The sequence below is a fragment of the Aplidium turbinatum genome, chromosome 7, assembly GCF_918807975.1.
Source record: "Aplidium turbinatum chromosome 7, kaAplTurb1.1, whole genome shotgun sequence".
Taxonomy (NCBI): Eukaryota; Metazoa; Chordata; class Ascidiacea; order Aplousobranchia; family Polyclinidae; genus Aplidium; species Aplidium turbinatum.
The window spans coordinates 30701568-30707483 of NC_137478.1; positions in this window are offsets into that span (position 1 = coordinate 30701568).

Genomic DNA, 5916 nt, shown 5'->3' on the forward strand with positions numbered 1-5916 from the left:
TCATGAAAAACGGTAAAACCTATTTCCCAATGAAACATTCCAACACACAAGCCAGGGTTGGAATCATTATTCATTTAAGAGCTCATGGTTAGTGTTTTATGCAAAGACCATCATCCTTGAACACGAAAATGCTGTGAATGCAGTGGTTGTAATGTAGGCTTGCGCCCCGTGGTCAGTGATGGGCATTATCGGCGATAATTTTTTATCGCCTATCGTTATCTCTCAATTATTTTTTCAGTTATCGTTTATCGTTATCGCCAAAGGCAATATTTGATTATCGCCGATAATCGCCGATAAATTTTATTTCGGATCAACACACAAGTGGAAAGACCATGAAAAGTAATATTTTTACTAGCCACCTAGTTAATGAAACTAAAATTGAATACAGATTCAATTTAAATATAGTATAACCTTTCTCATTTACCTATGCGACATAGCCTAGTGCCTATATTGTAATTCTTATCTCAACAACTCAGCGTTCTGCCATTGCTTTAATGATAGTGTTCACAAAGAAAACAAAAAAATTATCTGAAATTATCAGTAAATTACGATAATTATGTTATTGTTCTAAAACAAACACGACTTATTTGACAAGCTTGATAGATTTCACGGTATGCACATTTTTACTGCCAATAACGTTTAAGATTATAGGCCTACTGATAAATTTTCAAGCATTTTGCGTTTTTTGGAATTTATTCAATTATTGCTGACTTTGCTGTAAACAACCCTTTAAGCAGAAAGCACCATACAAAGTTTGGAATTTTTTATGGTGTTTTCATTTGATTTAATTATTTTGTCTACTGCACGTAAGCGGCAGTGTAACTCAATTGATAAAAAGCATCCAACTGATATCTGAAGGTATAATTATAAGCACGGTGCTTACCTCAATGGTTTGATTCTGGATCAAGAGGTTGAAGATTCGATACCCACTGCCGCTGTTGCGATTCTATTCATGCATAACTTACAAAAAGTTTTGTCCCTTTACAGTATACTGTACTATGTTCGATTTTTCGTGATGTTGATGAAAACAGTTCGTGCTGCATGGGATGGGCAGCGCTAATCAAGAAAAAAAAAAAATTATCATAATCGGACATTATCGGCGATAATTTTATCGTTTATCGTTATAGAAGGCCATTTGTAACAACAATGTGTACGTCACAATGTGACCAGTTATTGTAAATCGGTCAGTTATGCCATTCGTGAAAAGTGTTTTGCAGAGTAGCCTACTTCTCAAATTTGCAAAATTTTACGTTGTATAATGGCTTCTGGAAAGAAAAAAAAGATTGGTGATGAAGACAGAATGTTACAGAAAGATTAGAATTTAAGATTTTTAGTGGCCCGCCTGTGTTATTTCTCATTTTATGTGGCCCGCAATACTAAAAAGGTTCCCCACCCGGCCACCCCTGCTTTAGGCATTTTTCGTTTATCGATTATCGTTATCGCTTAACTGAAAAATGAGTCATCGCGCCCAACACTGCTCGTGGTTGAAGAGTTAAATGTAATGGACTGGAAGGCAAGGAAGCCAATCTTTGCACCCATATTCAGGCATGCCAATAGGCCCTATGTGTCCTATTAAAGACACAGACACTTGCTTTTGAGCAGTGTCGAACTGTGAAGAATAACTAGCAACAACTGATCATTCGTTTTCAAATTGTGGTCAGACAGGATAATTTTACTGAAAAAAATAGTTATTTGGTAAAATTAACACAAAACAACTTAATTTGATTTTATCTCACCTCTAGATGAAAGCTTTTTCAAACGTGTTGATGTAGTTTGCGTTACTTTAAACCATCCAGACAGCAAAATCCGCCCTTTAACGTTGAATCAATGTAAAAATGATGGATTTTTTCGTTTGGATACAGATGAAAAAAACGAACAGCTTACATTTGAACATGAATGTGATTATGAACATTAGCTGCCTAATTGAGCATAAATATTCTCAGGCAGGGTGTCATATGTTCCCACCTGGCTAATTGAGATTGACTTTGATTTTTTTTATCCGGTCTAATCGTTGTATTTGCCTTCACACGGTTAAAACCTGTCAAAATCACTTTTAGTATTTAAATCTCTTTCAAGTTGCCGAATCCTTTTCTCTGGCATAAGTGGCAATAACAAAGAAATGCTGCTAAAGCAAGCTCTTAACTTCCATCCTTGGAAGAAAATTACAAGCAAAGTGAAGAGATTGTGCAACTTACATTTACATATTTAAATTGCTTTTCTGCGTTTTTTGACGATTTTCAAGTTTTGATTATTATCCATTAGGATGTTAATTTGGGTCAGCTTGAATAACTTTCTGTAACTAAACTATGAACACTTTTTCGTCTCACTATTCTGCCCCAATAGCTCAGTTGTTTAGCGCGTGACTTGTGGAACAAAGAAGCTTCAAGATCAAGCGGTGTTGGTTCGACGCTCGGGGCGTGCGCTTGAGCAACGCACGTTAAGGACTGCTTTCTATTCAGCGGCATCTATTGGATGGAATAATTTCCCGGCAACAAGACTTCAACAATCGGAAACTTCACTCTGTCAATCTCGGTGACCGGGCCTGCGTCAGTGATTCAAAGCCTCTACAAGTATGCAAAACTGCCAGGATTAAGCTCTGCAAGAAGCTTTCCCAGTCCGAGGATAAAGATTCAATCAATCAAGTACCCGTTTATTGTCAACAAAATACTTACAGATCTTTTGAATTGGTGCTTTAAAGCTATAGTGCAATTCATTGTGCTTGTAGGAATCTTGGTCTTTGGTCTGAGAAAACCATTTCGGAAACTGAATTATTGCTAATTCGCAGAGGCTTTGAACCACTGACCTAGGCATGGCCACCGCGGTTGACAGAGTGAAGTTCCGGTCTGCAGTTCCGAGTCAGCAGATCAGTCTTTTTTAGGTTGTTTAATCGTCTACAAACATTGAATTAATGTGAACGAGAACTGATTTTCTGACTGGTTTAACGTGCTTGTAAACTATTTTACTGTTCCAACTTAAGTTTGGTTTTAAATCTTTTAACCTCGGACTGACAAAGCCTTGATAGGTTATTCCTGGTAGTTTTTCATACTCGTAGAAACTTTTGAGGCCGGTTACCGAGCTGAGCTAACTTTGCTGTAACTGTAAGCTACCACGGATGCGCAAACACGGCAGTCTCAATGGTTTTAACATACGTAGATTTTTTTCAAAATGTGCGCACAGTAGCGTAGCCAGGAATTTTGAAAGGGGGGGGTTTTGACCACCCAGCGGCGGGGGGTCTGGGGGGCCTCCCCCAGAAAATTTTGAAAAATTACTTTGGATTTGGTGCATTCTGAGAGCATTTTCAACAAAAATGTGGTTACGAATATTCCTGTAAAATGGTGGTGTCTGGTGGCATAGCAAAAGGATAAGATCATGTTTTCTTCGGCATTTTTGGAAATAAAGCTAAGTTTCTATGTTTTCTTGTTGCTAATTCCTGGCTGAGATGTTTGGTATTGGCAAAACTTGCTCTTTTGATGCAATTTTGTTTAAAATTAGGCAATTATTTTTAGACTGAAAGCATCATTCTCAATATCGTGACGTCACATGCGTGCCAAAGGGGGGGGTTGTAACCCCCAAAACCCCCCCCTTGGCTACGCCACTGTGTGCGCACATAAGGTTGACTATGCTCTAACCACAAATGGTAGTTCTGAACTGAACAGCAGAATCTCAATAACTAGCACAAGAATAATAAAATGCAAATAACTGGGAGAGATAATAATAATGTTATGGTTTTATTTCTTGTCGCAACCAAGGTCTTTTAACGACATGGCTCATTTTTAATTTTATATCAGATTTACGACGTCATCACATTATTACCCGACTTATTCTCACTGCGTTATGCTTGAAAGAACACAATCGGTACAGTTTTTAAAGTCTTCGGTTTTTAAAGTCCCGACCTGGAATCGATCTCAGATCTACCAGTACCAAAGCCGAAACCGAAACCATTTTCCATGATTTTTGTCTGGCATTAAGATCCGTCTTCAGATATGATTTTAAATAGGTTGATCGAAGCATTGCTAGTACACACTACTCATGAGACCATGCGTTTTTCAACTGCACTTTTGTTTGGTAAATTCCTGTTAAGGTCCTAGTTAACAAACATCTGGTTGAAACACGGAAGCATGTTCGACTGACTCAAGAGAATCATATGTTTGCACACGTGGTGGTGCCATTGAGCAATCAAGAACCGAAATTCGCCTGAACAGTATTTGAAAACTGGGCATAACGATTGACCTTTATACACCACATCCAGATATTGCTTATAGACCGCACTTAAGATTTGGAAAATTTGAAGATGGTCCCTGAGGCGACACACACTGTTTTTTCGTCAAAGCACATGACTAGGGAACTGTGTTCCAAAAGCTAGTGTAATTCGATATTGCCAAAAAGAACCCGCAGCATCAGGCTATAACAGATCGTTTGAATCTACATTGTGAAGTAAACAACGATCATGCTGCTAAAAGCGAAACTCAAACTATTTGTTTTTTTGGTAAACTTGAATAACATTCCGTGAAGTAACAAACTCGTCTTCGCACGAGCTTTTGAGACCAAGAGTTTGTCAGTGTTTCGCCCGATTCTGTCGTTTCCTGTTGTACCTTCCTCATTTTGTACTTCGACGCTTTCTGTGTTGTACCAATCTCCTGCATCTATTTTTCAAAATTGCCACGATGTCCAAATGTAAGAAAGCAAAGTATTTTCCGTCAAAATAAAATTAGAATCTGTTGGAGAGCGCAACAGCATAAAACCAAACAACTTTAAGATCATGGTTACAACACGCCATGCCTGTATGGGAGGTCCAATTGCATGTACTGTAATTACAAACTTGACGTTGAAGAGGACGACGCACCAAGAGACAAATGTGTATGCAGCATAATTAGCTACTCACCCAGGGAGTCAGTGCAACGTTTGCATACGTTAAATCTTCATAAAAAGCATTAATTTGCAGACTGAGGGGGTGAAACAATGTTGAGGATATGGTTGACAATTGAAACAAATGAAGCTACTTTGTTAAGGTTCTTGTTAGGAAAGATGCCAAAGTGCTTGATGTTGAGATTCCTTGCAGAATTCAACGTCGTAGAAACGTTGTTGTCTGTGTATAGCAGTGGTTCTCAACCTTTTTGTTTTGGCGGACCCCTTTTGGTACCTTCGAAGCGGTCGCGGACCCCAAAAAAAATTTATCTGAAATTTTGGTATATCGCTTTTCCTATAATTATAATGGAATCAAATGTTTTATGAGTTTCGAAACGACACACTTAAAAGAATTTGGTGAACTCGCGACACACTTATGACTATTGATGACATTAGAGAAATTATGTTATGAGCTTTATGTTGGCACATCAAAAATCAGTAGGCTATATAATCTATAATTATGTTGATTTGATGTTTTTCTATAAATTTTATCAAAAACCAATAGAATTTTGCGACCGTTACAAACAATTTCTTCCTTTTTTCGTTTCTAATCAACATTAATTCGTTATAATCTTTGTCATCGCAAAACTGTGAGTGGTGATAGACTGCTGACCAACGTTTGTATTTCTAAGTTAAGCATTGACTAATAGACTACTGTCTCAAAAAAATTAAGTTGAACATAGCTTTATTAAAAAATTAATTCATTTATATATATGATATTTTTTTAGTTAGAAACCAAACCTTTGAACTTTCAAAGGACATCGCACCGGTTCGTTGGGAAGTACAGTGTGAAAATCACGGTAGCCGAATACACAAATAAAGCACAACCAACCAATTTTTACATTTCGTAATTTATCAATCATGCTGCAAACTCGCAAGCTTTCACGGACCCCCTGAAATCGCTTCGCGGACCCCAAGGGGTCCGCGGACCCCCAGTTGAGAACCACTGGTCTATAGCAAGGCATAATCACTTAGCCCAAAGTTATGATAGAAATCTTAGACTCACAGACA